The sequence below is a fragment of the Bos javanicus genome, chromosome 8 (assembly GCF_032452875.1).
Source record: "Bos javanicus breed banteng chromosome 8, ARS-OSU_banteng_1.0, whole genome shotgun sequence".
Lineage (NCBI taxonomy): Eukaryota > Metazoa > Chordata > Mammalia > Artiodactyla > Bovidae > Bos > Bos javanicus.
Window position 1 is genome coordinate 14,227,969 of NC_083875.1, and position 25,140 is coordinate 14,253,108.

The 25,140-nt window shown below is 37.6% G+C and overlaps 1 long non-coding RNA gene across 1 annotated transcript in view; it reads left to right on the forward strand.

Annotated features, from left to right (window-relative positions):
- The window catches only part of LOC133253375 (uncharacterized), a 48,242-nt gene extending 23,429 nt beyond the window's left edge, over nucleotides 1–24,813 (forward strand). Inside the window, exon 3 of the long non-coding RNA XR_009738291.1 lies at nucleotides 24,441–24,813. This is a non-coding gene — a long non-coding RNA (uncharacterized LOC133253375). The remainder of the gene's footprint in view (nucleotides 1–24,440) is intronic.
- The last annotated feature ends 327 nt before the right edge of the window (nucleotides 24,814–25,140 follow it).

Consider the following 25,140-nt stretch of genomic DNA (forward strand, 5'->3'; position numbering starts at 1 on the left):
AAATATTAGGCAGTTTCCATGCCTCTTTCTGTTTCTGTTTATTCAGTGGTCTAGCCAAAACTCTGACCCAATTTAGTTATTTGCCAAAATGATTATTTTTTAGTGCAAAAATTTTCTATATACTTGTCTAGATTTGATGATTATGCATACATTTTTAGATACAAATTTCATATAAAATTAAATTCATAAGACAGAACATTGAACAAGTCTTGACTAATTCAAGTTGGAATGTATATTTTTTAAGATTTCTTTTAATTTTATTTATTTATTCTCGGCTGTGCTGGGTCTTCATTGGTGCGCAGACTTTTCTCTGGTTGTGGAGAGTGGGAGGCTACTCTCTGGTTGCAGTGCTGACTTCTCCTTGTGGTGGGGCGGCTTCTCTTGTTGCAGAGCCCCTGCCCTAGGGTGTACGTGCTTCAGTAGTTACAGGACAAGAGCTCAGTAGTAGTGGTGTGCAGACTTAGGTACTCTACAGCATGTGGGATTTTCCTGGATCAGGGTTCACACCCTTGTCTCCTGCATTGGCAAGCAGATACTTTACCACTGAGCCACCAGGGAAGCCCCATTAGAATGTATTTTATATATCCTAAAAAAAATAGTGACAAATAAGGGGTTTTCAGTGGAGAAGGCAATGGCACCCCACTCCAGTACTCTTGCCTGGAAAATCCCATGGATGGAGGAGCCTGGAAGGCTGCAGTCCACGGGGTCACTAAGAGTCGGACACGACTGAGTGACTTAACTTTCACTTTTCACTTTCATGAATTGGAGAAGGAAATGGCAACCCACTCCAGTGTTCTTGCCTGCAGAATCCCAGGGACAGGGAGCCTAGTGGGCTGCTGTCTATGAGGTCGCACAGAGTTGGACACGACTGAAGCGACTTAACAGCAGCAGCAGCAGCAGCAAGGGGTTTTCAGAGATATTAGATTTTCCTCCACAACAATTGTAAAATGTGTACAGAACTAAAGTAAATTGTAGACATTAGATGTAAAAATAGTCTACAAATACACAAAGTAAATGAACAATACATAAAATAACAGATAAAATACTATGTTGGATAATAAAATACCAATACTTGTTTGGAAATATTTGTCAGAAAATTAAAAAAAGAATAAATCCTTGATGTTTTCCTCTGAAGTGTAGAAACTAACGGTTTAGCATACTTTTATCCCAGCATGACTCTATTAGTAGTAATTTTTCCCCCTGAACATTAAAGAAAAAGAACAAAAAAACAGGAATTTACTACAGCTATCTTGAGTTCCATTTAGTGATTAAATGTGCTCTTTTCTGTAAGGCTGGGTCTTATTTTTAACTTTGTCATTTCATTTTAAAAGAAAGACATTTTAATATTTGTTTCCATGTTTGCAATTTGATGTCTCATGTATTAGAACGTACTTTTAAATTGCAGTTTTCCCATCCACATTATTCTTGTTTCGTCTCTTTACTGCCATTTATTAATTTCTACTGCTTTTTTAACATGCTAATTTTGGTTTATATGTATTCCTTCTTCCTCTATATGGAAAAAAAGTTGTCATTAGCAAGTACTAAGTGTTACTTTTGTCATTTTTGCTGTGTCACCATGTACTATGGAAATCACTCATTCAGTGAGGGCTAGCTAGGACATACAGAGAGTGTATTCTAGGAAATTCATAAAGGATCACTTCTATTTATTTCCTGATTGTAAAACAATATAATTATACATCATATTTTGTTACATTGTAGTCACTAAATTCTTCCACGCTCTGCTTTCTTCACAGTCCAACTCTCACATCCATACATGACCACTGCAAAAACCATAGCCTTGAATAAACAGACCTTTGTTGGCAAAGTAATGTCTCTGCTTTTGAATATGCTGTCTAGGTTGGTCATAACTTTTCTTCAAAGGAGTAAACGTCTTTTAATTTCACAGCTGCAGTCACCATCTGCAGTGATTTTGGAGCCCAAAATAAAGTCTGATACTGTTTCCACTGTTTCCCCATCTATTTCCCATGAAGTAATGGGACCAGATGCCATGATCTTCGTTTTCTGAATGTTGAGCTTTAAGCCAACTTTTTCACTCTCCACTTTCACTTTCATCAAGAAGCTTTTTAGTTCCTCTTCACTTTCTGTCATAAGGGTGGTGTCATCTGCATATCTGAGGTGATTGATATTTCTCCCGGCAATCTTGATTCCAGCTTGTGCTTCATCCAGCCCAGAGTTTCTCATGATGTACTCTGCATATAATTTAAATAAGCAGGGTGACAATATACAGCCTTGACGTACTACTTTTGCTCTTTGGAACCAGTCTGTTGTTCCATGTCCTGTTCTAACAGTTGCTTCCTGACCTGCATACAGATTTCTCAAGAGGCAGGTCAGGTGGTCTTGTATTCCCATCTTTTTCAGAATTTTCCAGTTTATTGTGATCCACACAGTCAAAGGCTCTGGCATAGTCAATGAAGCAGAAATAGATGTTTTACGGAACTCTCTTGCTTTTTCGATGATCCAGTGGATGTTGGCAATTTGATCTCTGGTTCCTCTGCCTTTTCTAAAACCATCTTGTGCCTTTGAACTGTGGTGTTGGAGAAGACTCTTGAGAGTCCCTTAGACTGCAAGGAGATCCAACCAGTCCATTCTGAAGGAGGTCAGCCCTGGGATTTCTTTGGAAGGAATGATGCTAAAGCTGAAACTCCAGTACTTTGGCCACCTCATGCGAAGAGTTGACTCATTGGAAAAGACTCTGATGCTGGGAGGGTTTGGGGGCAGGAGGAGAAGGGGACGATGGTGGATGAGATGGGTGCATGGCATCACTGACTCAAATGATGTGAGTCTGAGTGAACTCCGGGAGTTGGTGATGGACACAGAGGCCTGGCATGCTGTGATTCATAGGGTCACAAAGAGTTGGACATGACTGAGCAACTGAACTGAACTGAGTCACTAAATTGTGTCCAACTCTTTTGTGGCCCCTTGGACTATAGCCCATCAGGCTCCTCTGTCCATGGGATTTCCAGGCAAGTATACTGAAATTGGTTGCCATTTCCTCCTCTAGGGGATCTTGGTGACCCAGGGATCAAACCATATCTCCTGCCTTGGCAGGGGAATTCTTTACCACTGAGCCACCAGTGAAGCCCATACATCATGTTAGAATTATAGTAATACTTCAAACAGCTCAGTACAAGTTTGAAGCATTTTCATTACTCCTTAGTCTTATGTTAAAAAGTAATTGCCCACCACTATGAAGATAGTCGGAAAAGGCAATGGCACCCCACTCCAGTACTTTTGCCTGGAAAATCCCATGGGTGGTGGAGCCTGGTGGGCTACAGTGCATGGGGTGGCTAAGAGTCGGACACGACTGAGTGACTTCACTTTCATTTTTCACTCTCATGCATTGGAGAAGGAAATGGCAACCTACTCCAGTGTTCTTGCCTTGAGAATCCCAGGGACGGGGGAGCCTGGTGGGCTTCCATCTCTGGGGTCGCACAAAGTTGGACACGACTGAAGCGACTTAGCAGCAGCAGCAGCAGCATGAAAATAGTGTCCAGTGTTCAAGCTTAAGATGTAAATTAGTATATTAGCACGTGTGTGATCTTTCTTATGCCAGAAGTACCTGGAAGTGTATATGTCTCCAAAACCATCATCTTTTAAAATCCCATACTTACATAAATTTGAATTAATTGCCTTCTTGAATTAGGAGTTTGGGTGGAGGGTAAAGAAAGTGTGTCTCTGAATGAAAATAATTATATTTAAAGCTAATCTTAATCTGACCTAATGATAGGCTATCGTTGGACTGCCTTCTCTCAGACTTGAGAGAAATACAAGCATAATCAAATGCCATGGTGATAAACCTTTCTCAAATTAATTTTTACATTTTGTGAGGCATAGTTGTCTATACACCTATTATCCTTCAGTCTGTTTACCCTAATAGCATTTTAAAATTACAGACAATATAGTTTTAAAGATCCATCACATTCATGGTTTTTAAAGTCCATGCTATTTGCAAGAAAGTGTCAGATGAAATAGTGATGTTTTGTTGAAAAAGCTTGCAAAAGTATCGTTGTCGTCATCATCAAACAATTTGAATCAAACTATCATAACCAAAATCTAAATATTATACCAATAGATGGAGTTTGGGGTTTTATGTTGGAAAGAAAGAGAAGTCACTCAGTCATGCCCAATTTTTTGCAACCCCAGGGACTGTAGCCTACCAAGCTCCTCCATCCATGGGATTTTCCAGGCAAAAGTACTGGAGTGGATTGCCATTTCCTTTGATATATTCTATAGAATTCCAGAGAAAAGTATTTTATATACAAACTGGCTCCCCTGGTGGCTCAGATGATAAAGAATCTGCCCGCAGTGCAGGAGACTTGGGTTTGATCCCCAGGTCGGGAAGATCCCCTGGAAAATGAAATGGCAACCCACTCCAGTATTCTTTCCTGGAAAATCACATGGACCAAGGAGCCTGGTGTGCTTACAGTCCATGGAGTCGCAGAGTCAGACACAACTGAGTGACTGAGCAGCAGCATACTTACTGTAAATATCAGGAAGCATTCACCAACATACTTAAGTAGATTTCTTGAAATATTATTTGGATATGTAATAAAACTTCACTTCAATTGTACTTCTAATGAGTGTCATATACTAGTGATAAGTATGTGAAGTCACTCAGTCATGTCTGACTCTTTGAGACCCCATGGACTAGCCTACCAGGCTCCTCTGTCCATGGGATTTTCCAGGCAATAGTACTGGAGTGGATTGCCATTTCCTTCTCCAGGGGATCTTCCCGACCCAGGGATCGAACCTGGGTCTCCCACATTGTAGACAGACGCTTTACCGTCTGAGCCACCATAGCACTCATAAAATACAGCATAGCATTAGTCTCAGAAAGATGACGTTAGATAAAATGTACAACAGTGTGGAAACCTGGTGAAGTTACTGGAAAGCTAAAGCTAACACTCTGGGATAACAGTTGCCTTTAGTTTACAGTTTTAGTGACTGCCACACTCAAGATTTTAAAAAAAGAGTTTCATGTGATTAGTCACTATTTTATCAGCAGCCAATGCACGAGCCCCATGTGTGCTGGTGACAAGTGCCAGTAACTCATACTATTTCCCTTTTAACTAGAAATTGATTTAACCACACTCTAATATCATAAAACTTCAGGAAAGTAGTAGTCAGTCATACTCTGTATATGTCAAGGATTCTTACTGGATGAACATACATATATATATATATATATGCCATTATAAACAAAAAGTCAATACTGGCTAAAGTAACAGGCAAGAAAACCTCTATCAGGAGCACAGCATTAACAAGAAAATGTGGCTAAGACTTGAGTTTTAAAAAACTGTACCTGTAATTCAACCTCATCTTGAGAAAATTAAAGACTCATAAACTTCTAAAATTATTCTTGTTGGTTTTGTTCATTCGCTGAGTTGTGTCCAATTCTTTGTGACCCATGGACTGAAACATACCAGGCTTCCCTGTCCTTCATCATCTCTCAGAGCTTGCTCAAATTCATGTCCATTAAGTCAGTGATGACATCCAGTCATCTCATCCTCTGTAGACCCCTTACCCTCCAGCCTTCAATCTTTCCCAGCAACAGAGTTAAGCTGGGCTGTTTGCATCAGGTGGCCAAAGTATTGGAATTTCAGCTTGAGCATCAGTCCTTCCAGTTAATATTCAGGGTTGATTTCCTTTAGGATTAATTGGTTTGATCTCCTTGCAGTCCAAGGGACTCTCGAGTCTTTTCCAACACCACTACTCAAAAATATCAAGTCTTCAGTGTTCAGCCTTCTTTATAGTCCAACTCTCACATCCATACATGACTACTGGAAAAAAAAAAAACAAAAACATAGCTTTGACTATACAGAAATTTGTTGGTGAAATAATGCCTCTGCTTTTTAATATGCTGTCTAGGTTGGTCATAGCTTTTCTTCCAAGGAGCAAGCATCTTTTTAATTTCATGGCTGCATTCACCATCCACAGTGATTTTGGAGCCCAAGGAAATAAAGTCTGTCACCGTTTCCATTGTTTCCCCATCTATTTGCCATGAAATGATGGGACTGGATGCCATGATCTTCATTTTTTGAATGTTGAGTTTTAAGCCAGCTTTTTCACTCTCCTTTTTCACCTTCAAGAGGCTCTTTAATTCCTCTTTGCTTTCTGCCATGATGGTGGTGTCATTTGGATACCTGAGGTTATTGATATTTCTCCCAGAAATCTTGATTCTGGCTTGTGTTTCATCCAGCCTGGCACTTTGCATGATGTACTCTGCATATAAGTTGAAGAAACAGGATGACAATATGTAGCCTTGATGTACTCTCTTCTCAATTTTGAACCAGTCTGTTGTTCCAGGTCCATTTCTAACTGTTGCTTTTTGACCTGCATACAGATTTTTCAGGAGTCAGGTTAGGCAGTCTGATATTCCTATCTCTAAGAATTTTCCACAGTTGTTGTGATTCATGCAGTCAAAGGCTTTAGCGTAGTCAATGAATAAGAGGTAGATTTTTTTTTTTCTGAAATTCTCTTCCTTTTTCTATGATCCAGTGGATGTTGGCAATTTAATCTTTGGTTCCTCTGCCTTTTCTAAATCCGCCTTGAACATCTGAAAGTTTTTGGTTCATGTACGGTTGAAGCCTATTTGGAGGATTTTGAGCATTACCTTGGTAGCATAAATGATTGCAATTGTGTGGTAGTTTAAATAATCTTTGAAATTGCCCTTCTTTGGGATTGGAATGAAAACTGACCTTTTCCAGTCCTGTAGTTGAACATAATGACTAATTTTAAGAAGGCTTCTTGAATAATTCCCTAAGTTAGCAGAACCAGCCTACTTGTCAGAGGGTAGCTCAGTGAGGCACCTGGAGTCTATAGACATGAATATTTACTTGTAAGTCAACATCTTAGTGAAATAAGAAACATAAATCCATACATGTTAGCCATATTAATAAATCTTTAATTTTACACTTACACAGTAAATGCTTATATAGGCTTTCTACGATTGTTGTAGGGCAATTTAGGGACTGAATATTTAAATCTTTACAATTAGAATACAGATTCTGAGAAGAAAATGTTAAAAGCTAGCTAATCTGTTTCCTGTCAGGACAGGGCAGAGCAGATTATAACCACCTGTGGTAAATGCCTTGGAGTTCAGCTAGGCTTGAAATGAACTACCTTACAAGAGTGTTGCTTTCCTCTCACAGAGAAAGTTAATGACAGCCTGAAGTCTGAGATTCTGCCATACAGAGAGTATCATCCTAGACTCAACAAAACAACCTATCACTTTGTATGTTAAAGCTGAAACTCCAGTACTTTGGCCACCTCATGCAAAGAGTTGACTCATCGGAAAAGACTCTGATGCTGGGAGGGATTGGGGGCAGGAGGAGAAGGGGACGACAGAGGATGAGATGGCTGGATGGCATCACTGACTCGATGGACGTGAGTCTGAGTGAACTCCGGGAGTTGGTGATGGACAGGGAGGCCTGGCGTGCTGCGATTCATGGGGTCGCAAAGAGTCGGACACGACTGAGCGACTGAACTGAACTGAATACAAATGAAAGGCACATCAATTCTGGGCTTCCATTTATCTGTGCATTCCTCTTTGTTAATTCTTACTTGTCCTACATATCTCATGAGTCAAGCTATGGCCTCAATTCAATCTACTACATTTAACCAATGATTTTTTTAAAAAGTCAAAATATCACATTAAATATCACTCAATTTCTAAAGGAATAAAATAAAAAGATGTAAATATAAAGTTTAAAATAATGGAAACCTTCCTAAATATTTATTATAGTGCCACTATTTTTACATTTTGCTTTGGCATAGAGATTCTAAATGAAGCAGCAAAATAGAAAATGATGCTGGGAAAGATTGAGAGCAGGAGAAAAAGGGGATGACAGAGGATGAGATGGTTGGATGGCATCACCGACTTGATGGACATGGGTTTGGGTGGACTCTGGGAGTTGGTGATGGACATGGAGGCCTGGCATGCTGCGGTTCATGGGGTCACAAGGAGTCGGACACGACTGAGTGACTGAACTGAACTGACAGAGTATTTAAATATCATAACTAGCAGGCTTCCTTTAAACATATATAAGCTGCATGCTCAAGAGAAAAGTGAATATTCTTTGAGACACTTGATAACTGACATAACTTATCCATGTAATTTGGCTACAGTGAAATTGCAACTTTTTTTGTCCCAAGGCAGAAATCACACAGGACACATGTGTGGATCATGAGGCAATGAAAAAAAAAAAAGAAAAGAAATATATATATATATATATATATATATATATATATATATATAAAATATTGATTTGTCTATGCAGAATATACCAGATCATGTAACTCTGTACTATTATATTCAAACCATGAATTTCTTGGCATTTCTCATATATAGTTTCAAGAAAAGTATCAGTCCCTGAAATTTATTTCCTTCATACAATTTGACTTCTTAAGATACAAGGAAATGAATAATGCCACTTTCGTTTGAAGAGAATGACTTTAAAATGCTCTAGGTAGAATGCAAATAAGGATTTGCTTAGAAAAAATATGAAGAGAATATGCATATTAAAAGTCCATAAAGTTCTGTCACTTTGATTTCAAAATCAACATGAAATAGGTATCAGAGTTAATACTGAGACTTTAGATGGAAATAATTATTATGGAAGCATCTCAACTTAATGTACATAGAAACAGCATACTTTCATGTTAACTAGATGGATACTTAGATACATAACTTTCCAAAACTAAAAATATAACAAAAGCAACCAAGCCAATCATATAAATCAATAATATTTTTAAAAGCATTAATAAATCTCCATTACAAACTTTGTTTCAAAATGCACTGGTAACAGCTCAACATTCACCAGATACATGTATTTTCAAGCAGGAAAAATTCTCCTCTTTCTGTAGGATTCTCCAGGCAAGAATACTGGAGTGGTTGCTATTTCCCTCTCCAGGGCATCTTCCCAACCCAGGGATAGAACCTGAGTCTTTTGTATTGCAGGCAGATTCTTTACCACCTGAGCTACCAGGGAAATTATCTATATTATCTTTTGAAATCAGAAAGCATTAATAATACATTTATAAGCTTCTTGCAATGAGAAGATATCAAAACCAGACGTACTATTAATATTGGTATAAAATTATTGCTAAAAATTCAGCATACAAATTTAATTCAAGAATGTAACATGATTCACTATTATGAAATATATTAATACAGTTCATCATATTAATAGGCCAGCATAAAATTTATAGAATAATTTCCTTGAAAACTTATGAAGTTCAAAACATTTAAAAACTGCTTCAGGTGGTACAGTTGTAAAGAATCTGCAGGAGACGCAAGAGATGCAGATTCAATCTTTGAGTCTGGAAGGTAAAGTAGAATAGGACATGGCAACTCACTCCAGTACTGTTGCCTGGAAAATTCCATGAATAGAGGAACCTGACAGGCTGCAGTGTGTGGAGTCACAGAGAGTCAGACACAATTGAGCACAAATACACACAAATAAAAATGATGAATATGTAAACATAAAATTAATTCATAAATGAAAATCATGTATAGCACTGTAATAGGCATTACTGCTAAACTCAGGAAGATTATGTAGAGTGAGTATTATTAGCAGTCTTTGAGTTTTCTACTTGAAAGTATAGTAAATGAAATTAAAATAAGCAATATAAGGATTTTAAATTTATGTACAAAAGACTTTCAAATGTACAAAATGGTTTAAAAAGAAAGAAATGACAGATCCTGTTTATAACATCATATAAATGAAAGCACTTCTTGAAATGTTTACAGTGGGCACATATAACCCATTTAAAAATTAAACACTTTTTTCAAGTCAGTAGGTGAAAGGGATTTAGTGGCACAAACTTCTAGTGATAAAATAAGTCATGGAAACATAATACACAGAATAGGGAATACAGTCAATCAGACTGCAATAACTTTAAATAATGACAGATGATAATTAAACTTATTGTGATGAGGTCAACATACATAGAAGTCTAATCACTGTGTTGTAGACTGAAAACTAATAAAATGTATGTCAATTATAGCATCAATAGTAAAAAGAAAAAAAAAAAAGACAAGAGCTTTGGAGGCTAATAAAAAGACATGACTGATGGCAATAGAATATAAATACTCACTGAATTTTTTAACAAATAAACTGAAGGATCGCTGTAATTAAAAATCTGTAAACCTATAAAAACTTTCAAAACATATGTAAGTCTAGACATGCCTTAGTAAATGGAATGGCATGTCAGGTGTCTGGAAAAGAATACTCATCTTGGTAAAGATAGTCAAAGTGTCTTAATCAATCTGTAAATAATAATCAGAACTCTAAGAACTTAAAAAAAGTGAAACCTAGAAGCTTGATTCTAAAATTTATTATGCCCTTTCAAATACATACATGTATTAGAAAAGAATGCACAATCATGCACAAGAAGACGATTGCTTCTTGGAAGGAAAGCTATAAAAAAAAAACAAAAAACATAGCATATTAAAGACATCGCTTTGCTGACAAAGGTCCATACAGTCAAGGCTATGGTATTTTCATTAATCATACATGGATATGAGAGTTGGACCACAAAGAAGGCATAGCACCAGAGAATTGATGCTTTTGAAATGTGGGGCTGGAGAAGACTCCTGAGACTCACTTGGACAGCAAGGAAATCACACTAGTCAGTCCTAAAGGAAATCGGTCCTGAATATTCATTGGAAGAACTGATGCTGAACCTGAAACTCCAATACTTTGGCCACCTGATGAGAAGAGCCAACTCATGGAAAGGACCCTGATGCTGGGAAAGATTGAATGCAGAAGGAGAAGAGGGCAACAGAGGATAAAATGGTTGGATGACATCACCAGTTCAATGGACATGAACTTGGGCAAACTCCAAGAAATGGTGAGGGACAGGGAGGCCTGGTGCACTGCAGTCTGTGGGGTCGCAAAAAGTCAAACAGGACTTAATGACTGAACAACAACAACAATAGGAAAGAAAGTCACTAAATAAAAAATTACTCATCTCGTACTTGACAAAAAAAGAATGGCGGTGGTCGGGGGGGAGCTTCCTGTAAAAAGGAATGGTGAAGAGGGTTTCTCAGTTAATTTTATTTCCAAACCAGTAAAAACAAATTTGGAGTACACATTCAAGGATAAGTGTACATGTAAGAAGATGGGTCACATTTCTTGTCTGTGTACTTTCTTTTATTTCACATTGGGATGCCTCTGAATACAACTTAGATATGGCCAGGATCTTCTAGTTTCTCATATCACCCATCCAAGGTTGTGAAGGGAAATAAAATTCAGAGCTGAGAAGCATGTGGCAGGAGAATGGGTGGATAAGTAGACAGTCCTTCCCTGACTGTAGAATCTCTGGGTCTTTTCCCAGTAATAGTAAAGCCCTAGCCTCATAAGCCTGGGGTCAGGTAAGTGCTGCCAGAGCACCCTAAACTCTTATTGGGGGACGCAATTTTGCTCCTTTCAGAGCCAGTTTGCAAACCTGGAAATGTGGACAGATCTCTCTTAGTTATGGATGTTCTTGGAGAATCATTTAGATCCAACAGATATTAAGAGCTGTCCCCACAGAAGGTTGTCAAATTCTATCCACCTGTTCACCTAACAGGAGGCTTCCATTCTTGCCTGCATGCAGGTTCCTGCAGACCCTGGATATCAGGCTTAGACACCCTGGGCAGGTCTGGCTTAGAAACACCAGTGTGGGAATTCCCCTGAATCCAGATGACCTGGTAGGTGAACCCAATGGAGCCTGAGAACATACAAATTTCAGTCCCACCAATTGCACCTCCAGCTGATTGACTGCCACCTCTGTAGTTCTTTGCTTGTGTTCCTTCTGGGGTGTCAGGCTTGTTCTAGTTTGAAATGGGTTACTCCTGGATAAATTCCTAGACCCAAGAGGCACTGAAGAAGACGCCACAGACCCTATGTACAGATTAGTACTCCAAATTCCAAGACCCTCACAGGCACTCTGTTTATTTCTAAGGCCTGGATGTAGTCGATCTTTGAAAATGACACTGGTGTTGTTCTTAATCTCTGGCTTGGGGACCTTCTCTTTGCCGATACTGACCAAAATCAATAGCGGGCAACTCCTGTTGGAGATGAAGCAGGTGGTTAGGCAGTGGAAGTAGCATTGGTGTTAGAGATACATTCTGCATCTGGGAATCTATTCTCAATATAATTAATAAAATACATATTTTAAAGCTATTATTGGTGAATGACAATGATCTATCAAAGTTTAAAATATCCTAAGTTGTAGCATTTAGATAGTGGAGAGAGAATCATCATAGCACATTATTGAACCTAACTCATTTAAGACATCTATCCAGATAAATAATATAAAATAAAATTTGCTATTAAGATGAAACTTTTTTTTGATGTAAAGGTGATGTATTCTTACTATGGAGAAGTTATCAGACAAGAAAACAGTAGTGAAAGCAATTACCACTCCTAGTTCTTCTAGAGAATTTCATTTTACATGAAATGGTTTCATATTTTAGATGAGATAGTTTCTTATCTTAGTATCCTTTTTTATTTTAGAGTATTTGGTATATATAAAATTGTTTTCTCTAACCTGTGGCTTAAAAAAAAAAAATCTGCCTGCCAATGCAGGAGATGCAAGAGATGTGGGTTTAATTCCTGGATTGGGAAATTCTCCCAAAAAAGGTGATAGCAACCCATTCCAGTATCCTTGCCTGGAAGAATCTCATGGACAGAAGTACCTGGTGGGCCAAAGTACATGGAGTTGCAAAAAGTCGATATAACTGAGCACAGTGGAGAACAGACTTTTTAAAAATCTAATATTTATTTTTTAAAAAAATATAGGACAGTATTAATAAAAATAAAAATCATGCACAATACCAATGACTTAAGGATTTTTTCCCTCCACATACATTTTTAGATATGATGATCCTATATGTTGTGACTTTCAATCACATAAAACATGAATATATTTACAGGAACAAGTAAGAAGAAAATGTGGAGATGTTTTTAATGATGATAAATATGTGTCTGGTGATTTACTAGTCTGTTAATTCAATAAAAAAGCCAAAACATACAAAATTTAAAGTCAGGTCATCAAAAATCCATAACAATGAGAAACACTGTATTGAAATTTTATGTGTTCTTACAGCAATGATTTTTTGTAAAGGGGTGCAAGTAGCAATGAGTTAGCCATTTCATAGAGGGTTTTGGAAGGAAAGACACCAGTTTCATGTTAAGCAGGATGTACTTACTAAGTCACACTTCTTGGGAACAGCAAAGAAACTGAAGCAGGTGAAGAATTGCAGACAGGGTCAAGCTTTCTTCTTGAAAATCCTCTTAGGTTACAAAAAAACATCATAGCACATGCTAGACCTAGCATATTTAGTCACAGGAATTTGACAGTTTTTCCTGCCTTCAGTAACATTTCTTGTGTGATCAGCATCCCTTCATGTGTATTTTAATAATTAAACAGAACACATTTGAATCTAGAAATTTTATGTCTTCCTTTCTGGTGTCATAAGACACCTGATTCCTGTTTTGCAGGAAATATGAAATTGGAGCTGTTTTTCCAACATTAAATGTTTATTTGACCAATAAATAATAGCTGACTGTTCTGTTCCCAGATGTTACATATAATGCTGTGCTGTGCTTAATCGCTCAGTCGTTTTTGACTCTCTGTCACCCCATGGACTATAGTCCACCAGGCTCATCTGTCCATGTAGATTCTCCAGGCAAGAATACTGGAGTGGATTACCACGCCCTGCTCCAGGGGATCTTTCCAAACTAGGGACTGAACCCAGGTCTCCTGCAGTGCAGGCAGATTCTTTACCAACTGATCCACCAGGGAAGCTATATACATGCAAACTATATTTTATATATATATATATATATATATAATCTCCAAACTGTATGTGTGAACACTGCTTGATTAAACAACTGGGGAAAGGCATGTGTACATACACACAGTATATACACATATCCCCTGACCCACTTTCACATCATTTCTCTCTTACTTCTTAATATTTATAATTATCTAACACATTTCATTTTCTCATTCATTGTCTCACTAGAATTTAAGGCCCATATGGGTATAAATTTGGTTTGTTGTCTAATCTTTTGTCCTTTGCTGGTTATGACTAGCTCATTATGTATATACAGTAAATATTGTATTGCTTGAATTAATAAATTAGGGTAATATAATTCCCTCTCAGTTTATGAATGAGGAAATTGAAGATTATTTAGTAACTTTCCCAGTGTCACATAAATAATAAAGAGTAACAGCTAGAAATTAAATCCAAGTCAGTTTTATCTAAAGTTTATATTTTGTCTCTAAACCAAATTAGTGCCAGCACACCTCAAATTTCCCTGTACTTCAATTCCATAAGAATATATATTGAATCTACAAATCGAAGTGCACATATGTGTAAGTTACCTACTAGTTCTACAATATCAATTGGTAACTCAGTTGACTATTGAGTATATCAGAGGACCACTGCTCCTGAATTCCACCAGAATCTTATTTATATTTATCCATGAGAGAACATTAACCAGACCTATTTCTTATATCTACATCCATTAACAGGAAATGAAATACGTAATGACATTAATTATGCCACCCAGTCAAAAACCCTCTTCCATTGCTATACTTTTTATTTTATGCTTACAGTGTACTTAAGATGGTGAAAGAACACGGAGGCAGAAATTTAATATGACTGAAGGCTCCCACCACAGACTCTTAAATAGTGTGCTGACTTTTCTTTGGAAAAGTGGATACAAGATTGCAGCCATTAAGAGGCCATGAAAAGGAGGACAGGAACTTAACAAACATTAAGATTCCTCCACAAAGCATTTCATCTTTGTTGGAATTTAATTTAAAACATTTCTGACATTCAATTATTCACTGTAGATGGACTCTGAATCAGATCATCTGCAGCCAAAGCTAAATTATCAAATTGAGAGACATAAACCTGAGTGTTTTCTGCATAATGATAGCCGGTAATGATTAAAAAAATTCTTCCTAAAGACATTATGTATTGTAGATATGAAGGTAGACTCTAAGGAGGAAATGGAGAGCTAAACAAATGGGCTTGCATCCTCCTGAACACAGAAATGCCTTGAGAAATAACATCGAAAATCTTAGAAAGATTTTAATTGGATCTAAGCTTGTTTAATAAATTTTATGTTGTTATTTTATCAGTGTCACACATTTATCAACACCCTTGCAAATTGTCGTCTTATTTATTTGCATTTTATCTTGCTGACATGTTTAATGAATATTCAAATTGATGGACTGAAATAGATTAACAACTAAATATAGCAGTACTGCCACTTTCTCAGGGCAATGTTATCAGGCACCAGAATGGTTCTCCGTTAACCACATGTGGCTAATTCATATCAGAGTGGACTCTAATATCACACAGGACATTGTGTTTCCCAAATCACAGTCAGATATTTTACTAATCCAGAGTAAAAAGAAGTAAACTTCCCTTTATTCATGTTTAATTTCCATGGTCTAGCTGCCTTTAATATTGAGGTTTATCGCTTCTCAGACAAAGGGATATATAGTCAAAGCTATGACTTTTCCAGTAGTCATGTATAGATGTGAGAGTTGATCCATAAAGAAGGCTGAGTGCTGAAGAACTGATGCTTTTGAATTGTGTTGAAGAAGACTATTGAGAGTCTCTTGGACTGCATGGAGATCAAATGGAAATCAACCCTGAATATTCATTAGAAGTACTGGTGCTAAAGCTCAAGCTCCAACACTTTGGCCACCTGATGTGAAGAGCTGACTCACTGGGAAGAAACCCTGATGCTGGGGAAGATTGAAGGCAAAAGAAGGGGAGGCAGCAGAGGATACGATGGTTAGATAGCATCTCTGATGCAATGGACATGAGTTTGAGCAAACTTTAGGAGATAGTGAAGGACAGAGGAGCCTTGCATACTGCAGTCCATGGGGTCACAAAGAGTTGGACACAGCTTAGTGACTGAACAATAACATAAAATGGTACAGTCCCAATCTTTGAACACTTGAATTATCTTAGATGCTTGACTTCATTTTAAGTATCTTGGTTAGAGTTATATGTTTGTTGATCAAATAATTGGGGTCTGTTATGCAACTTGTTATACCTGAGGGGAACCCTTATGGAACTATCAGAAAAAAATTTGGTGGAAACTTACTGGCCAAATTTGGTGGAAACTTACTGGCCAAATTACCACATATTTGCGTCTTAAACCATACCAATATCTTATCTTATGCCTCCATTTTTCAGTGGTCCTCACTGTCTAAAATCACCATGTTAGCAGGCTGTGTTTCATTATGACTGCTCTAAGACAGTTTCCATTTCTTTGATCATTCAGGGTGTTGGCTGAATTTTGTTCCTTTTGGTCCTAGAACTGAAAACATATGAGAAACCATTGAGTCTTATACTTTAAAAAGTTAGTAGCATTGCATGTGATTTACCCTTCAATAGATATGTTAAAAGAAAGTTGCTGAGCTACTTATTTATATATATATAGTAATTGATATTGGCAAATACTTACAGTGCTTCAAGGAATCTTTGATAACTGAGTTATTACTCGTGGTCTTTGCCCTCTACATTAGTATCATCACTTCATCATTCATGTAATCACGTAAAGAGCAATGTCATAACTTTAGCCACAACTAAAACATTGCCCGTTATATAGCAAAGTTCACATGAGACTGACTAACCATAGGAGCTCAAAGATAGTATTTTTTCCTAATCAGATGTTCAGTGAAGGCCCTCTTAATGGATGTGATGGCTTCCAGCCAGAAGGAAAAATAAAATCAGAGGAAAACAGAGGCAGAATGCTCCCTGATATAAATTATAGGAATATTTTTTTTACATCTATCTCCTAAAGCAAATAGAATCCAAAATAAATAAATAGTACCTAATATAGTAAAACTTAAAAGCTTTTGCACAGCAAAGGAAACTATTGACAAAATGAAAATAAAACCTACTGAATGGGAGAAAATACTTGGAAATGATATGACCGAGAAGGGGTTACTATCTGAAATATGCAAATAGCTCATGTAACTCAACATCAGAAAAATGAACAACCCAACTTAAAAATGAGCTAAAGAATAGATTTGAATAGATGCAGATGACACCACCCTTATGGCAGAAAGTGAAGAGGAGCTAAAAAGCCTCTTGATGAAGGTGAAAGAGGAGACTGAAAAAGTTGGCTTAAAACTCAACATTCAGAAAACAAAGATCATGGCATCTGGCCCCATCACTTCATGGGAAATAGATGGGGAAACAGTGGAAACAGTGTCAGACTTTATTTTTCTGGACTCCAAAATCACTGCAGATGGTGACTGCAGCCATGAAATTAAAAGTTGCTTACTCCTTGGAATCAAAGTTATGACCAACCTGGATAGCATACTGAAAAGCAGAGACATTACTTTGCCAATAAAGGTCCATCTAGTCAAGGCTATGGTTTTTCCAGTGGTCATGTATGGATGTGAGAGTTGGACTATATAGAAAGCTGAGTGCCAAAGAATTGATGCTTTTGAACTGTGGTGTTGGAGAATATTCTTGAGAGTCCCTTGGACTGCAAGGAGATCCAACCAGTCCATTCTGAAGGAGATCAGCCCTGGAATTTCTTTGGAAGGAATGATGCTAAAGCTGAAACTCCAGTACTTTGGCCACCTCATGCAAAGAGTTGACTCATTGGAAAAGACTCTGATGCTGGGAGGGATTGGGGACAGGAGGAGAAGGGGACGACAGAGGATGAGATGGCTGGATGGCATCACTGACTTGATGGACGTGAGTCTGGGTGAACTCCGGGAGTTGGTGATGGACAGGGAAGCCTGGCGTGCACGGTTCATGGGGTCGCAAACAGTCGGACACGACTGAGCGACTGATCTGATCTGATCTGATAAGGGTATATTGTACAATGCAGGAATATTGCCAGTATGTTGTAGTAATTATATGGAACATGGACTTCCCTGGTAGCTCTGCTGGTAGAGAATCCACCTGCAATGCAGGAGACCCAAGTTCAATTCCTGGGTCAGGAAGATCCCCTCGAGGAGGGCATGGCAACCTTCTCCAGTATTCTTGCCTGGAGAATCCCCATGGACAGAGAAGCCTGGCGGGCTGCCATCCATGGGGTCACAAAGAGTTGGACACAACTGAGTGACTAAGCATAGCACAGCATGTCTATGAAATATAACCTTTAAAAATTGATTCACTATGTTGTATGCCTGCATCTTATACAATATTGCACACCAGCTGGGCCTCATAAAAAAATGTAGAGAGAAACTGACATGATATTTTTCAACCTGTGAAGCACTATAATTTATATAGGTATTATGCTAGTGAGAATGACAACAGTGGTAATAATGAAAATAGTATATTGAGAGCAGAATAAACTGCAAAAGTTACCCTTGGGTTTCTATGCTAATCTCTACATGGGGATAAAAAAATGTAGTTAGGTTGGCAGCTTAAAAATGGAAATGAGTGATGGATGCCTTATAGAGATGTCATGAAGAAATTATTGGCAACTTGTTCTAATCTCAACAATCAATTTCTCTTCTTCCATTAAAGATTTAAGGAATAAATTGTACAACTGGCATAAAATCTTGCATCATACCTGATAAATTACACATTATGAAAGCATGCACTATTATAAATCATACAGAAAAAAAATCAAACCTTGAACATTTGAATGTTATGGCCTAGTTATGTGACTTAAATTTTTCCCTCAAGCAAAATAAGAATTTTGAAATATGACATAATGACTTTCAGAAGGTTAAAAGGAAAAAGGCCAAGGTTTGAGAAAAAACAGTTATACCTGTTTTTCTTTAATTGTGCATAAATGGCCCTTCCTGAACCCCTCATATAATAATATACATCATTCTACCCTATAACTCATAAATCATTTGCAAAATTTAACATGCATTTCTAACCTTACAGTTTAGACACAAAGCTTTGAAATGTCATCTGTATAGGTGATTGTAACGAGTACTAGATTTAAAAGGAATGGAATAAAGAGTATAAAGAAATCTGAGCATGTATTAAAATTATGTAGTGAAATTGCATGTGGTTATGTTATAGGGAAATCACTATTGACTTGAAGATGAGGGGCAGGAATATATATATTTTTAAGACAAATGTGTCTTTTAGGTTAAAACTCATATTTGAAATGGTATTTAAAATGGAGGAGAAGTTTCATACTTTTGACTAGCCATTTCCCACTGGCCATGAACAGTCACAACAGGTCAGTTTGACAGCTCGACTTTCCAGGGATCAGTGAAAGAAATAGATGAAAATGTAACTGGTGATAATTGACCCAGAGTAGCAATTGACTATAACCATGAGTTTTGAAATGTATAAAAGGAATGCCTGTGGAATGCTGTAAAAATGTCAGAATTGATAAAAAAATAATTCTATCCTTGAGAACCTCTCCAGTTCCCTACTATGTTCTTGCTTTTCCTAAATCTTTACTCTCCCACCAAAAGCATCACAATTACCTTTCTTTAATCTTCCTTTTAAAGCAATATTTTGAGTAAAGTGGCGTGCTTAGCATGTTAGCTTATAACCTCTGACCAGTTAGTAGTTCTGTATTTTTAATTTATAATTTGTTTTTTAAACTAATTGACGATATGTGGTGCTAGTGGTAAAGAATTCACCTGCCAATGAATAGACTAGGGACAGAATGTGTCAAAATTAAAGAAGAATGTAAGCAACCTGACTGTATAACAAAATCAAAGTAACCTCTGTAATGTGTGAGACTTTCAAATGAATAAATTGTTTATCCTATTAAATAATGAGATCAGAACATGATTTAATGAAGTACATGCTGGAACTATGTGAGAGGTATCTAAGACCAAGAAAATTAGTGTGTCAAAGGATGAAAGTGAGAATAAAGTAGGCCTGAATTTCACTTCAAATGCCGATTTGACTGATTGGTATTGTTTACCTGGGGAAATACTCTACTGAAGCACATCAGTGATATACTCCTATTATTGATTATTTCACTAAGATCAAGGAATGAGTTATGGCAATTTTCTTCCTATACCATTAACAGAGAATATATAGAATCCAGCAGGTGTCCCATTCAACTAGTTTAGAACAAAAGAGGTAAGACTAGTGGTAGTGAAGCTGGAAAAGTTGGGTATTGTTTAAAAGAAAACAGAATTACTAATGATTCCAAAGGTAGTTAGCTCTTCCAACTCTGCAGCTTTGCTCCCAAAGACATGTCCCATGTTTTATCAGTTCTGTTCAGTTGCTCAGTCATGTCTGACTCTTTGTGACCCCATAGACTGCAGCATGCCAGGCTACCCTGTCCATCACCAACTCCCGGGGAGCTTGCTTAAACTCATGTCCATCAAGTCAGTGATGCCATCCAACCATCTCATTCTCTGTTGTCCCCTTCTCCTCCTCTCACCTTCAATCTTTCTCAGCATCAGGGTCTTTTCCAATGAGTCAGTTCTTTGCATCAGGTAGCCAAAGTATTGGAGCTTCAGCTTCATCATAAGTCCTTCCAATGAATATTTGGGACTGATTTGCTTTAGGATTGACTGGTTTGATCTCCTCATAGTCCAAAGGACTCTCAAGAGTCTTTTCCAACACCCCAGTTCAAAAGCATCAATTCTTTGTTCAGCCTTGTTTATTGTCCAACTCTCACATCCATACTGGAAAAACCATAGCTTTGACTATATGGACCTTTGTCAGCAAAGTAATGTCTCTGCTTTTTAACATGCTGTCTAGTTTGTTATAGCTTTCTTCCAAGCAGCAAGTGTCTTTTAATTTCATGACTGCAGTCACCATCTACAGTGATTTTGGAGCACAAGAAAATAAAGTCTGTCACTGTTTCCATTGTTCACCCATCTATTTACCATGAAGTGATGGGACCGTATGCCATGATCTTAGTTTTTTTGTTTTTTTTTTTAACTTTACAGTATTGTATTGGTTTTGCCATAAATCAACATGAATATGCCACAGGTATACACGTGTTCCCCATCCTGAATCCTCCTCCCTCCTCCCTCCCCGTACCATCACTCTGAGTCGTCCCAGTGCACCAGCCCCAAGCATCCATTATCGTTCATCGAACATGGACTGGTGACTCGTTTCATATATGATATGACATGTTTCAGTGCCATTCTCCCAAATCATCCCACCCTCTCCCTCTCCCACAGAGTCCACAAGACTGTTCTATACATCAGTGTCTCTTTTGCTGTCTCGTGTACAGGGTTATTGTTACCATCTTTCTAAATTCCATATATATGCATTAGTATACTATATTGGTGTTTTTCTTTCTGGCTTACTTCACTCTGTATAATAGGCTCCAGTTTCATCCACCTCATTTGAATGTTGAGTTTTAGGCCAACTTTTTGACTCTCCTCTTTCACTTTCATCAAGAGGATCTTTAGTTTTTCTTCACTCTCTGTCATAAGGATGGTGTCATCTGCATATCTGAGGTTATTGATATTTCTCCCAGCAATCTTGATTCCAGCTTGTGCTTCATCCAGCCTGGAATTTTGCATGATATACAAGTTAAATAAGTTAAATAAGCATACAAGTTAAATAAGCAGGGTGACAATATACAGCCTTGACATACTCCTTTCCAAATTTTCAAACAGTCTCTTGTTCCCTGTCAGGTTCTAACTGTTGCTTCTTGACCTGCATACAGATTTCTCTGGAGGCAGGTAAGGTGATCTGTTATTTCTGTCTCTAAGAATTTTCCAGTTTGATGTGATCCACACAGTCAAAGGGTTTAACGTAGTCAATGAACCAGAAATAGATGTCTGGAATTTTTCTGGACTTGCCTTTTTTATGATTCAGTGGATGTTGGCAATTTGCTCTCTGGTTCCTCTGCCTTTTCTGAAACCAGCTTGAACATCTGAAAGTTCCTGGTTCACATACTGTTGAAGCCTGGCTTGTAGAATTTTGAGCATTACTTTACTAGTGTGTGAGATGAATGCAATTGTGCAGTAGTTTGAACATTTTTTAGCATTGCCTTTCTTTGGGATTGGAATCAAAACTGACCTTTTCCCGCCCTGTGGCCACCACTGAATTTTCCAAACTTGCTGGCATATTGAGTATAGCACTTTCAGCATCATCTTTTAGGATGTTGTAACCTCTGAATTCACAGTAACTGATGAGGTCTAGTTTGCTGAACTGCTTCTGTCTGGAATGCAGCCCCTCTTTCCGAGTCTTCCCTATGGCCTTATGCTAAGTATATATCCCTTGAAATTCCATATGAGGAAGCAATTGAAAAATGATAAAACATTGTGAAGGGGCTGTTTTGATTCAGAATTACCTCACTAGTTAGCGGTTTACTTTATGACTATTCTGAGACTATTAATGTCCCGAGAATAGCAGTCATTGTTTTGTGGACCCATTGGCTCTACAGAATGACTCATATTTAGTCCTAGTCACACTACAGATTTCCATAAACACTGCAAGAACCTAAAACGTATTATGAGTATTCAGTGGGAATACAATATCTCTGCTAAAACTGAGTTAAACTCTCTAACAATGAGGTCACTATCGGAGCTATTGCACAAAAGTATCTCTTTGGGAAACCAGCCCCTTTGCCTCCACTTCCTTCATGCTTAGGTGTCTCTTCAAAGCAAAAACTCAGCACACTGTATTGAGAAGTGAAGAACTGAGGCCTATTAGAAACAATAACAAAATAACATGATACTTCCTTTTTTTTTAACTAATTTATTTTAATTGGAGGATAACTACTTCACAATATTGTAACGGTTTTTGCCATACACTGACATGAATCGGCCATGGGTGTACATGTCTCCCTGATCCTGAACCCACCTCCCACCTCCCTCCCCGTCGCATCCCTCAGGGGTGTCCCAGTGCACTGGCTTTGAGTGCCCTGTTTCATGCATCGAACTTGGACTGGTGATCTATTTCACATATGGTAATATACATGTTTCAGTGGTTTTCTCTCAAATCATCCCACCCTCACCTTCTCCCACAGAGCCCAAAAGTCTATTCTTTATATCTGTGTCTCTTTTGCTATCTGCCGATGGACATCTAGGTTGCTTCCATGTCCTGGCTATTGTAAACAGTGCTGCGATGAACATTGGGGTGCACGTGTCTCTTTCACTTCTGGTTCCTCAGTGTGTATGCCCAGCAGTGGGATTGCTGGGTCGTATGACAGTTCTATTTCCAGTTTTTTAAGGAATCTCCACACTGTTCTCCATAGTGGCTGTACTAGTTTGCCTTCCCACCAACAGTGTAGGAGGGTTCCCTTTTCTCTGCACCCTCTCCAGCATTTATTGCTTGTAGACTTTTGGATAGCAGCCATTCTGACTGGCATGAGATGGTACCTCATAGTGGTTTTGATTTGCATTTCTCTGATAATGAGTGATGTTGAGCATCTTTTCATGTGTTTATTACCCATCTGTATGTCATCTTTGGAAAAATGTCTGTTTAGTTCTTTCCCATTTTTTGATTAGGCCATTTATTTTTTTTGGAATTGAGCTCCAGAAGCTACTTATATATTTTTGAGATTCTTTGTCAGTTGCTTCATTTGCTATTCTTTTCTCCCATTCTGAAGGCTGTCTTTTCACCTTGCTTATAGTTTCCTTCGTTGTGCAAAAGCTTTTAAGATTAATTAGGTCCCTTTCTTTTAAATGAGATATCTCCAACATTTACTTCACTTAAAGTGCATACGATACATTTTGGTCTAATTACAGGTTTTTGTAAGTAAGCACATTATTATGCCAAAAGAGGTGAAGAAAATTAAAGGTAAATATATTTTACAAACAATAAGAAACTTTTAGGGAATGTTATAGATATCTAAGCTAAAGATTCACAATTAAGAAAAATGCAAGTCCCTCTGTAGACCATCTGCTATATATGGATATCTGCAATACAATCAGTCTCTGATGGAGATGCTCCTGATAATACAGTGGGGTAGATTATGTGGAGGTGCCATATGAATTGATAAGCATTGATTCTTCACATTGTGACAAAATAACCTCAGAGACCCTGTGCCTGCTTTCTTGCCTTTCACTTTACAAAGGGATTTTTAAAGTCCATCATATTTATAAAAGAAATACAAGTGCTAGCTGAACAGTTCTTGTTCAGAACAAATTTATTTTAAAATAGCCGGGATAGAATATTCCTTTTTTGTTTTGTTTTTTAAATATCAGCTCAGTATTCTTAAGAAAGCTTAAATTATTTGAATTTTATAAAACTTTTTAAGATACCTGAGTGTCAGTAAGCTGGTTTAGCTTTAATTAAAGTACTTATTAACTCCATTGTAATTACCATCTCTCTATCATAACATATTAATTATTGCTGTAGCCAAATAGCCAGTTATGTAAGGGAGAGACGGATGTCAAGCCCGAATCTATAAAATTCCCATTGAACGCTATTGTTCCTTTAATATTTCATAGGTCTATATGTAGCTGTTAAATTATTCAAGCCACCTCCTCTACTTGAGCATCATATCTTTTTTTTTATATGGCTTTTGTCAAAGGGCCTGAAATGTGGTTGTCTACAAGAAACCTGATGCTGCATTAAGATGCAGGAGCTGAGCTCAGGAGGAACTGACAGCCTTTTCCAGAGCACTAAACTGCCATTCTCTTTGTATACCTTGGCTAAGCAAGAGGAAATCTGCACAGGGAAAAAGATCATGTCCAATAAAGTGCAGCTGTTCCCAGAGCAAATTAGTAATGCCTTCTCCAACAAAAACCATACAGATATTTGTGTCTTAAATAATTCCTCTAAAATCTTTTCATTTATTTTAGTCTAAATTTTAAATAAAAAAGAGATGTCTCCTGTGGCTTTCTCTGTATGTCTCCTGCAGTTGGCTTAAGGCTCATAAACAAGAAGCATAGAACTATGTTGCCCTTTGTAAGAATACATTTTTTAAACTAAAGCTAAACTAAAATCAATTGGAAATTTGAATCCTGAGGGTGATCAATGTGAAGGTAGAATCAGAACCCAAATTGAATGAGTGCCTAGTAAGAGACCCAAGGGTATGCTTCTCATGCCGTTGAATTTTATGGCAATTTATTTCTCAAAAATTCTTTAAAAAGAGGATTGTCCAAAATAATAATCTTTCTAGATGAAGAAACTGAGGCTCAAAGTGACAAATTTCTATTTTTATATTTTGTTAGTTTCAGGTATATGGCAAAGTGCTTCAGTTACATGTATTTTTTATTTCAGATTCTTTC